This window comes from Carassius gibelio, chromosome A25, assembly GCF_023724105.1.
Source record: "Carassius gibelio isolate Cgi1373 ecotype wild population from Czech Republic chromosome A25, carGib1.2-hapl.c, whole genome shotgun sequence".
Lineage (NCBI taxonomy): Eukaryota > Metazoa > Chordata > Actinopteri > Cypriniformes > Cyprinidae > Carassius > Carassius gibelio.
In genome coordinates this window covers 3,524,489-3,536,928 of record NC_068395.1, presented here as the reverse complement: position 1 = coordinate 3,536,928, position 12,440 = coordinate 3,524,489, and the positions used below count along the sequence as shown (strand labels likewise).

Sequence of the window (12,440 nt, the reverse complement as noted above, 5' to 3'; positions counted from 1 at the left end):
CAGAGATTTTTTTCCTACAATGCATTAAAGCATTTTTAATGAAGTACACACATTACACTAGGTTTCCTCAACCAAAATAAGTCACAATTTAGTTTTTAAGTGACCATTTTCCACCTTCTCTTTGACTCAAATAGTTAAAGCTACTGTACCTTTAAGACATGCAAATGACTTCTGATGAGTGTAACCTCCATATATGTACTGTTGTTCATCAGAACAGACCAAATCTCAGAAAATTTCACATTTAATTTAACGTGTTACTGTTTGCGAAATTTACTGGATTCGGAAAATAGTTTCAAAGCAAATCGTACAACTCTTTTCATTGTTAATGACCTCATGGTTGTGATGTCCAATGAGCTTTCAGTGAGGGCGGAGCTTCCCACAATCAATGCTGCAAAAAGTATAAACAAATTAAGTGGAAAAAGTAGTGTTGCTCATTATTTGTCGCTGGTTAGGACCCGTCCGAAAAAAGATTTTTGAAGTTGTAAGATTGTTGGAGTACGTTTTACAAGAAAATGTTATTTCACTACTTCAAATTTTCATGTTTAATTCAGTGTGCTAATTGCCACTTTTTGTAATGATTTATGAAATTCACTGTCAATTTCTGAGCCAAAACTGTTTCTACACCAATTTCTTTTCTTAGTGTAGTAGACTAAACGATTTTATTTAAAATAAGGAAGAACAGCTTTATTTCTATTTAGTTCGAAAGAGTATTATGCCATTGAAAAATAATAAAAATTGTTTCCAAAAGCAAAAACGGCTCAAAGGACCAGAATGGTCATGTAAGTACATCTAATGTTTAAATGCTTTGAAATCAAACGTGTGATTATTTGACGCTTATGTCGTTTGGATATTTAAGCAGATTGTGCTTTGGGAATGTGTAATGTGTGAGGTCATACTGAGGTTGTTATGGATTATATCACCTGCGGTTTATGGGGCTTATTGCCCTTTTAGGTCACTATTAATATTCAAAAGGGCTTTTTCTTAATATTAAATTATGAAATGACTGTCGTGAACAGATGTCGGGGATTTTAACCTGCGACGAGTTACTCTATTTAATTAACACTGAGTTGGATAAATTGCTCTTGAACCGTGAGCTCAGCGGTGATTAATGGAGGGGGATTTTTTTTCCAGATGGAGGGTTTAGTCGAGACATGGATCAGTCCGAGAGGTGGTTTCTAACGTAACCCCGAATCAGTCGTACTCAGCAGATACTCATGCTGTAATGTTAGCACAGTAGAGCACAGTTTGACGGGAGTTAATAGAGCGTTACTGAAGGACGCTTAAGCTCATTGCTCCTGGACGTCTTCGGTGCTCCTCCACACCAAGTCAATCCACACACACCTGAGCGAAATACAAAATGGAAAACGCTTTATAAATTAAAAATTAAATCTGCAATTTCTTACAAATATCTAGAAAACTAGATACTAATGTATACTCCATATATTTTACACAACATTTACTCAAAAACACAGGAAAAAAAATATATTTTGATTTGGAGTTTATATTTTACGTTTTATTTAGAAAATTAAAGTTTTATAAATTTTTTGTGTATATATATATATATATTTTTTTTTTTTTTTTTTTTTTTTTTTTTTTTTGAATCTGCTCCTATAGCTTTGACATTTTGTTCCATAATTGAGGATGGGATGATGGAAGAATTTCCAGTTTAGTGCAAAAGATCTAATAAAGTTATGACAGAACTGATCAAACGAATGATTTCAGCCACAGCACCTTCAACAAAACTTCTTCATCTACACTAATCATGCAACTTAATATTCAGACTGTATCTAAAATCCACCTGACCCTAAAATCAGAGCAGACAATTACACTTCTAGAGGCCAGTAATCTCAAAATGTATCAAAATGAATCGGCACGACTAGCATTACTGCAAAACTCTTGCAACTCAATATAAATGAGGTATTTCATAAAACAGGTTAACAGCCTTCATGTCAAGCGTGAGTCTGCGATGTCTAAAAATCCCATCTCTACAGGTGGCTCACTAGGATTTGGGAGAGCATCTGTCTTTGCTCAGGCTGTTAATGAGCTGAATTCAATCACCTCTTTCTGATTGCAGGGGGCTGGAGGTGAGACAGGAAGACGTGCGAAAGCATTTCTCATTCGTACGAGAAACTCCACAACCATTTCATTACCAAAGCACTTCAAAAGCAATCAGCTCTGACGGCAGAGATTTCAAAGGTGCGCTCACCCAAGGATACGCTGGCTTCTAGAGAGCCTCATGCAAAACGCCATCAAAACACCAGCCCAAAAACAAAATACCTGAAAAACAAAAGAAGAGCTGACGACGAGGGCTCTTTGAATTGGCATTGAAAGAAACATAGGAATTGATTGGATGGTGGAAATGTACAAGGAATGATGCTGATTTTGCTGCTGTGAGCCAAACAGTAATGTCAATTCAGGTGCAAAAGCAATTTATCGCATTTTAATAAAAGATTACGAGATGTATTCAAAAATTAAATAGGGTCAATTTAGATTTCATGTTCATTTGAACTATTCCCAGTTGCTTTGATAATCAGTCCCTCATTTATTTGTTTACTCATTTGTTTCTTTTAGTCATTAAATGACTGATTATGGTGAATTTGTCCATCTCTTTCTCGCTCTCTCATTAGACCGAAATCCCATATTAATTCAGACAGAGAAAATGGAGTGGGGAATTTTTTTTCATCACCAAGGTAATTAAAATAATATAGTTCAAAAAGTAAGAGAGAGAGAGAGAAGAAGAGATGACAAGATTGCCTTCATAGATTGTCTTGTTTATATGATTTTCATGAGTGCATTAGTATTAATATTGTGCATTAGTAGTAAAATGTAATTGTGTAAAGGTAATTTATGCGGATGTTTGCGTCATAATGTTAAACATCAAAAAAAAAAAAAAAAAAAAAAAAAAATGTCCCTAATAAGTACTTCATGAATATGTTTGCCTTATTTTTTAGTATATATATATATATATATATATATATATATATATATATATATATATATATATACACACACACACACACACGCACACAGACACACACACACACACAATTTGAATATGTAAATTATATATATATAATTGAATAATATATAAAATATATATTATGCATACTATTAGTATTTCATTTGTAAAAGAAATACCCATTTAATTAATAATTTAATGAATAATACATTTTAAATTTATGCATTTAGCAGAAATTAAATTTAATTTAATTGATGCATTTAGCAGACGCTTTTATCCGAAGCGACTTACAGTGCATTCAGGCTATCAATTTTTACCTATCATTTTATATATTTTATATATTTAATTAATGTATTAATATATATTTCATAGTTAAGTGCCTTAATATACGAATAAACATTTTAAAGCATCAATTTAACAAAACATAGTGATGTTTAATCTTAAAACAGGAAGAAAAAAAGAAATTTATTTCAACTTTTCCTTTAATATTTGATGCAATTTTGCTTCATATATAAATGTTTCTTATTTTACTAGAAAGCGAGCTGAAGATACAGATTAAGAAAATGCTTTTAGAGTGCATCATTTAATGACTCGTCCTTGCTGAACTCCATAAACCGCTTTTCGACTACACACAATGTCCTCGGTCTCCTTTAAAAGCTTTTATTGTGACTGCTGTCATTGTCCTCTCCGGCATGAATAACAGCAGTCCTCTGTGCGCACGCCTCTGGATCAGAGCATCGGCCGTTCATACACACCGTTCTCACCCCAATTTAGCTGCAAATTAAATGTCAGAGTCTGGCACGGAATTCTGATCAGGAGACGCTTTAGATGAGGGCAATTTGTCTTTGATAAGAGGTGGCGAACAGACTTTCCCTTATTCATTAAATGCGTTTAAAGAACAGATGTATGAGAGATGGATTCTGTCTGTCAGGGGTTTGACGGTTCTCAACCCAAAGCAACACCATCCAGAACAATCAGATCTGCTGTGAGGAGAGCACAGAACATTGAACATGACACAGATGGATCTGGGAATATAAGGTCATGCTCTCTTGGCGTCGCTCTGTCTGTCTCTTTCGCTCTTTCGTACGTGATAATCCTTCCTGATCTTCACGTTGGATTGGAGGCAGAGCTGAGAGCGATGGCCCGAAGCTTGACGTGCGTCAAACATCACAAGCACATCTCAGTTCCTGTTCTGTACGTCGCGCAGCACTCATATTCTCCCTTATAGTCTTATGATGGATTGCTAACAGGCTTCTAAACCAAAGCGCCACAGGCGGAAGGTCACATCTAAGCTATTGTTGGCTGGGAAGTACCTTAAGCATCTTCAACAATGAGTTCCTGGAAAAATCCACTTCATGTTCCCCTGGGAAGCTTTTCTTTGCCAAAAGAAAGATTAGTCCTCCTCTATGAAGCTGCCAGAGGCTGCAAGGCATGCTTTCTGTGGAGTGCTGATGTCCACCCGGAGCTTCTTCGGTTCATCAAGAGCAAGGCCTTCTGTATGAACAGATCCTCTGGGTAAATAAAAAAACTCTGTATGTGCATGAAACAATGAAAACACACGAGAGCAGGGCTATGAATTTCCATGGCTTTGAAATTCTCCTACACAATACTCACTATTTTGCCAGTTTTTTGGTAGAAAAGTAAAGAAATGGGATCAGGCAACAGCACAAGATCAATTCAAACTCAAGGCCCAGTGTGTTGGATGTGAAAATTGAATAATAACTGAGACGAGGTTCCAACAGGAAAGTTTTTGACCAAAGAAACAGGCAAAGACAGAAAAGGGAAATTATGCAAATCACCAAATTAAGAGGAATTATGCAAATGATGCAACAATTCCCAGACTAGTGGAAGTTTTCGCTCCACCACTGTAATCCAAGTACCTGATGCGGATTTAAAAATTCTGAAAGTGAGCTCCATTGCATGCCATGACAAGAATGACAATTATTTAAATAATGAAAATAAATTAATTAAATTAAAATTTGTAAATGTATTTTTTTTTATATAAAATAAGAAGTAATCAAATAAAAAATGAACCCCCCCCCAAAAAAAAAAACTTAAAAAAGTATAAAATTAAAACAGTAAATATTAAAAGAGTAAATAATAAAAAAAATAAGTAGAATTGTTCTAATAAAACTGAAAAATACACAGAAAATTCTATTTATAAAAAGTTTAAGTTTTAAATTACACACAAATATATAATTATGTTAGAGTTTGTAATATATAAAAAAGTACATTAAAATAAGTAGTCAAATTAAAAATTTAAAACAGGAAAATTACTTTTAAGAAGTGTTCAATATAAAAATACAAATAAAACTGAAAAATATTCAAAAAAAAAAATACTTGAAATACTGAAAAAAATAGAAAAATATACCAATTATGTTAATTTGTAATATATTAACTGAAATTAAAAATTCTTATGAAGCAAAATAAGTAGACAAATTACAAACATAAACAAATTATTATAATAAATTATTATAAAAAACATACTAAATGAGAAGTCAAATTACAAACATAAAAAAAATGATCAAAGGAAAAAATATATAAATATTAAATAAAATAATAAGAAATAAAAATAAAAATTACAAAAAAAATCAATCAATCGTGAAGTATTTGAAATATAACATTGAAAATTAAATTTAATTGTGCATTTAAAGCCTGGTCACTGCTTTGTGTGTGATTAGTGAACGTTGGAATAATACTGTGAATTTGCCGCTCAGACTCATGCTTGGTTGCTCCATAAAGAACCTTATGTGGTAAATGAAAACAAAAATAGCCAAATGAATCGATGAACAGATGCCTTAGTGCATAATGAGTCTTTGCTGCACCATTAGCACCAACCAACTTCCCCCAAAGTCATCAAACTCCCAGCACCAAAAATCTGCTGAGCTCACAACAAAAGCAGGAAAACGAGATTCAGAGTATCAGCATATGTCACAATCTGTCTCAGAGAAGTGAGACCTGTCTTACCTTCAGATCCATCACTAATACAGTCCCAAAGAACCGTATCAAGATTTCACTCTGACCGTGAGCTAATATTTCATAAAGGAATTAACTTCCCAGCGGCAGACGTGCCAAAGTATCTAAGAGGACATTAAATGCTTCTGTTTCTGATCATGTGACATCAGCCATAGTAATCGGTCATTGTGCAATCGAAAGAAGATGTTTTCCATGACATGCAGTAAGTATATCCTTATCTGAAATATAATATGTTACGAAAACATCATGTTTTGGGCTTCAACAATGAACACAGATAACTTACAGCTTATTGATCGAGGGATAAAAAAAGCTCCATGCCGGCCAGCTAAAATACCCAAGAAGCGTTTCTGTCATGCGTGAATGTTTCTTTAATTCCCTCTGGACCTTTTTTAGCTTCATATCTGGAGGGAAGAGAAGTGGAAACTGCTATTCCGCCCATGACGCCTAATCACATTTCTCTCTTATTAGTTTCCAAGTGCACAGAGAGAAATTAAGGCTGAAGTGGCTGAATCTAATAAATATTGATGTTCGTTACAGTCTCTCGGAGCCTTCTCTACCTGTCTCTCTCTCTCTCCCTCCATCGTCCGCTTCTCTGGATGTGTCAGCTGTACCCACAATGCCCCTCCCTTCCCACTCTTAAAATGATCCGCCTGTCCTGTGGAAACAGAAGAGGCAGCGAAACTGGCTGGGATCCGAACACACCAGCATTTCTCTGGAGCCGCGCCGACTAAATACAGACGTTGCATGCATTGATCTCTGAAATATTAACGGATCTCTCGATGCAAAAACACTCTCAAAATTCAAAGCTGCTTCATCTGATGCCAAACCAGTGCGCACCTGCCCAAAAGCACAAACTGAGACAAGCTTTACTTGACAAAAGAGTGATAGAAACACCTCTTACCAGATGTTTAACGACAGTCAGATGCGGCCGTCCTAATGTGTGTCCGTATCCACAGAGGCGGAATTATATCCAGAATGCTGATGCGCTCCAGACACACGAAACACACGCTTGATGGAGAGCTGGCAGATGCATCCGTGATCCACCTGCTTCCAACACACATGAACACACAGGCATGCTCCGACACACACTCGAGCAGAGGGCGTACCTACAGTCAGCCAACGGAGAGAGAGAGAGAGAGAGAGAGAGGGGAGAGCATTAGGACGGCACAAGGTGGTGGGAGGAAGTGGAGTGTGGGAAACCAAGAGAGAGAGAGAGAGAGAGAGAGAGAGAGGCAAAGATGCACCAATCACATTTGTTCTCTTCATTGCCATCACAGTAGCTGCTTTCTGATGGAACAAACTGTCCCATGGGGAAGGAAAATTACAAATGAGATCTCTGGAATATCTCAATGGTTTCCCCTAGAGAGGAAAGAGATTGATTGGGGGGAATCCTCATGTTCATGAAAACATCCTGAAACCAAGATGAATGATTTTCTTAGATTTATTCTTGTGTTTGAAGGCTGGCTTCATCAGTTTCAAATCTACGGAGCAACTAGAGGTGCAGGATAATTTCATGCAGGAAAAGCTCATTTAGTCAGGCTGTGTTTTCTGTTAGAGAATCAAAACCAAACCATCTATACCAAAATCAGTTATGGGAAAAAATATAGGAGAATTTTAGCAAGTGGCTTCTTCGTAATCAACCGTGTTGACACTGATGTGGCTTTTTCACCAATAACAATACTATGTTTGTTATAATTGTATTATTTCAGTGTATCATATATTGTATGTGCTACTTAACCATATTTTACTGGACTGTTTATGCTTTTTACCTGTATTTTACTATCATTAATATTATTTGTTATTTATTTTTTCTGGCTAATAACAGCAAGGACTTTATAAAATTTGTATTTTTTAAATAAAAACATAAAAGAAGAAAAACATTATATGCTAAAACAATTCAAGATATATTTTCTGAAAAGAAAGCACCATAAAATTATCCATGTAAACAAACAGTATAGCATAACACAAAATAGTCAGTTTTGCACTAAACGTGATGTCCAGCTGAATTTTTTTGTTTTTCTTGCATCAAATATCACTATATTTGCAATGGAAAAAATTTAAAAATATTTATTTTTCACATACATTTACATAAAATAATAATAATAAAAGAATGTATTACAGTTTAAGGTATTGCAATTATATAAGTGTATGTTCGCAAAGGCTGTGTTATTTACAAAAACACAGTAAGAATTGTGAAATATTTTAAAACAACTTAGTTATTATAATAATTTTAAATAGTTGTTTTGTACTGTAATATATTTTCAGATGTAATTCATTCCTTTGATGCAAAGCTGAATTTCTTCAGCGTCACTGATAATATGCGGATTTGCTGCTCGAGAAACATTTCGTATCATCTTCAGGGTTCAAAATGGTTCAGCTGCACCATATTTTTTTTCAGGATTCTTTGATGAATAGAAATTTCAAAAGAAAAGCATTTTTTGAAATAGAAATCTTTTGTAACTTTATAAATGTGTCATTTTTTTAAGCAGTTTCATCCATCCTTGCTGAATAAAAGCATTCATTAATATTTGTTCCCAAGAAAATGTATTGTTTTTTAAGCATGTTTTGAAAACAAGATAAAATAATGATTACATAATGATTTTTTTTCCTGTGTCAGTTCATGCTCACCTGTCTTTGTATTTGTCCCTCCATCATTGTTCTACACATGTACTGTATGACAGAGATGGATCCTCTTTGTTGCTGTATGTTTGCTGAGGACTCAACAGCACACGTCTGACAGAGTGAGAATGAAGGGACGATGTCTATGATGCTGTGAAGTAGAAAAAACAGTGAGAACAGGAAAAAGAGAGAGATAGAAGAGAGTGGAAGAGGATACTGTAGAACAGAAAGCTCAGGATCAAAGCCCAGGATCAGTGTGACTTCAGAAAGTTTCTGCACAGGAGAATCTTCAGATATCCTCCTTCAGCACAGCCGACAAAGACTCTTGTTTGTTTGCTCAGATTCTTTGTCTCAGGCTAAAAACTGATCATGGATTGAACCTGATTGACCTTTTATGTAAATTGACCCATCGCTAAACCTCACTTTAAAAACATTACTGACCAATCCTACCATAGCAACTGTTGCCGTCCAGAGTTTTCTTTTTGATCTTTTCTAATGTAAGTCTATCGAGGTCTGTATGCTTGTGTGTAATGTTTTAAAACCCGATTTTATTAACCTTAAAATTAAATTTTGAATTTTACAAATGTAGTCATTTTATGAGAATAATTTAATTCTAGAAGCTTTAATAATGTTAAAATTAATTTGAATTATTTTCTTTGAAAAGGCAGATAAAATGTGCCAAATTGTCAAAAAAAAAAAAAATTTATTATCATTATTACGTTTTATAGAAACAAACATTGCAGAAAACATCCATTTAAAAGTTTGCAGTCAGTAATATTTAATTATAATTTTTTGAAAGAAATTAATAGGTACATTAATAATAAAGACATTTATCATGTTATAAAAAATATTCTCTTCAAATAAAGGCACATTTTTTTCTTATACATCAAAGGATCCTGAGGGGAAAAACGTTAAAATCAATACACTTTGCACAAAAATATGAAGCATTTTAAATTGTAATAATATCTCACAATATTATTACTTTTACTATGAAAATAAAAATCCAAAATGAAAATAATAAATAACTAAAACTACAATTCAAAGTGAACAAATTAAAGCCAAATAAAACCTACTTGATGTTTAGTATACAACAGTGGTGCAGGATTTTGGACCAATGAGATTTTGTTATGGGCGGAGCTACTTAAAATGACTGGGTAAAATTAGAAATGACAAAAATGTTCATATTTGGGTAAAATGTTTAACATGGAAGAGATAGAATTGTTGACAGATTTTACCTGGACAGATGTCTTGGTATCTGGTCTTCTGATTGGCCCAAGCATTCAGATACAATATTCAGATCCTGTCAAACATATGACAGGAAACTGGATGTCTTGACTGGCAGGTGGAGGGAAAGTTTCTAGAGAAGCAAGAGCGAGAGAACGACTAGAGGAATGCAACAGAGAGAGGGAGAATTGCTCCCAGCAAATCGTATAAAGCCATGAATAATTTACCACCTCCTCCAGCAAACCCTGATCTTTTTGTCCGTTGACTCAGGAGACCGAGGCTTTATTGGAATGAAGGCTTTCTGTGTCCTAATTTAGCATTTGCTGCCGTCTCCCAGAATGAGAGAGACACCGCAGAGTTGCATGGGTCCTGGACTCAGAACGCCTGACCTTAGAGAGTCTCATGAAACGCGGCTCCCGGGAGGAACATGGCTGGATGTGAAACCTGTTTGTGGGAGAATTGATGTGAACCGAGTGCTGAAATCCTTTAACCCCAATGAAGATGGCTGGTACAAAACAGAGCACCATCTTTTTCTTTCTGATGGTCCTGCGATGGCTAAATAACTCACTTCACCGGACAGCAGATGGGGGACTAGATGAGAGCTCAAGCGGGAATAAGAGTTCATTTAAAGTGAACATTCATCCTCCTATTGTGGCATCCCACACTCAATCTGTGCCATTTCAATCCAATACCATGTCACAAAATGTCTTTAATAATGATATTGAAAAGGGAATGCTGCCCTGTTTATGTTTATGATGGATAAGTGTCTTGACAGGCTATATCCATACTTGCTATACACATATACATACATATTTTTTGGCTTTTTGCCATATACAGTATTGTTCAAAATAATAGCAGTACAATGTGACTAACCAGAATAATCAAGGTTTTTAGTATATTTTTTATTGCTACGTGGCAAACAAGTTATCAGTAGGTTCAGTAGATTCTCAGAAAACAAATGAGACCCAGCATTCATGATATGCACGCTCTTAAGGCTGTGCAATTGGGCAATTAGTTGAAAGGGGTGTGTTCAAAAAAATAGCAGTGTCTACCTTTGACTGTACAAACTCAAAACTATTTTGTACAAACATTTTTTTTTTCTGGGATTTAGCAATCCTGTGAATCACTAAACTAATATTTAGTTGTATGACCACAGTTTTTTAAAACTGCTTGACATCTGTGTGGCATGGAGTCAACCAACTTGTGGCACCTCTCAGCTGTTATTCCACTCCATGATTCTTTAACAACATTCCACAATTCATTCACATTTCTTGGTTTTGCTTCAGAAACAGCATTTTTGATATCACCCCACAAGTTCTCAATTGGATTAAGGTCTGGAGATTGGGCTGGCCACTCCATAACATTAATTTTGTTGGTTTGGAACCAAGACTTTGCCCGTTTACTAGTGTGTTTTGGGTCATTTCAAGGGCATGTCCTCTTCAGCATAGGGCAACATGACCTCTTCAAGTATTTTAACATATGCAAACTGATCCATGATCCCTGGTATGCGATAAATAGGCCCAACACCATAGTAGGAGAAACATGCCCATATCATGATGCTTGCACCTCCATGCTTCACTGTCTTCACTGTGTACTGTGGCTTGAATTCAGAGTTTGGGGGTCGTCTCACAAACTGCCTGTGGCCCTTGGACCCAAAAAGAACAATTTTACTCTCATCAGTCCACAAAATGTTCCTCCATTTCTCTTTAGGCCAGTTGATGTGTTCTTTGGCAAATTGTAACCTCTTCTGCACATGCCTTTTTTTTAACAGAGGGACTTTGCGGGGGATTCTTGAAAATAGATTAGCTTCACACAGACGTCTTCTAACTGTCACAGTACTTACAGGTAACTCCAGACTGTCTTTGATCATCCTGGAGGTGATCATTGGCTGAGCCTTTGCCATTCTGGTTATTCTTCTATCCATTTTGATGGTTGTCTTCCGTTTTCTTCCACGTCTCTCTGGTTTTGCTCTCCATTTTAAGGCATTGGAGATCATTTTAGCTGAACAGCCTATCATTTTTTGCACCTCTTTATAGGTTTTCCCCTCTCTAATCAACTTTTTAATCAAAGTACGCTGTTCTTCTGAACAATGTCTTGAACGACCCATTTTCCTCAGCTTTCAAATGCATGTTCAACAAGTGTTGGCTTCATCCTTAAATAGGGGCCACCTGATTCACACCTGTTTCTTCACAAAATTGATGACCTCAGTGATTGAATGCCACACTGCTATTTTTTTGAACACACCCCTTTCAACTAATTCAACTAATTGCCCAATTGCACAGCCTTAAGAGCGTGCATATCATGAATGCTGGGTCTCGTTTGTTTTCTGAGAATCTACTGAACCTACTGGTAACTTGTTTGCCACGTAGCAATAAAAAAATACACGAAAAACCTTGATTATTCTGGTTAGTCACATTGTACTGCTATTATTTTGAACAATACTGTATAAAAGACAGAAAATGGGATTGGAAAATACTTTCTGGAATGGTTAGAATCAAACCATGATCATCCACATGAGCACCAAGATCTATCTGCACAAATTAAATAATTTACAATATGTAAATTAATACATTTTTATAATATATACAAATATGAATGAAAGAATAAACTGTATTTACTTTAAATAAATATAAAATATTAAAATATACAAATTTATAAGATG

The 12,440-nt window shown here is 35.2% G+C and overlaps 1 protein-coding gene across 2 annotated transcripts in view; it reads right to left on the bottom strand.

Annotated features, from left to right (window-relative positions):
- LOC127946639 (leucine-rich repeat and immunoglobulin-like domain-containing nogo receptor-interacting protein 1) overlaps positions 1–10,591 on the bottom strand; it is a 75,161-nt gene extending 64,570 nt beyond the window's left edge. Inside the window, exons 1-3 of one of the 2 annotated variants that reach the window (XM_052543325.1) lie at positions 9,790–10,591; positions 8,564–8,705; positions 6,837–7,041 (exon numbers count right to left, since the gene is read on the bottom strand). The gene's annotated coding sequence lies outside the window, so the exon portion shown is untranslated. Of the gene's footprint in view, positions 1–6,836; positions 7,042–8,563; positions 9,209–9,789 lie in introns of those variants that run through there. The other variant, XM_052543326.1, reaches the window with a different exon arrangement.
- Positions 10,592–12,440: the final 1,849 nt, after the last annotated feature.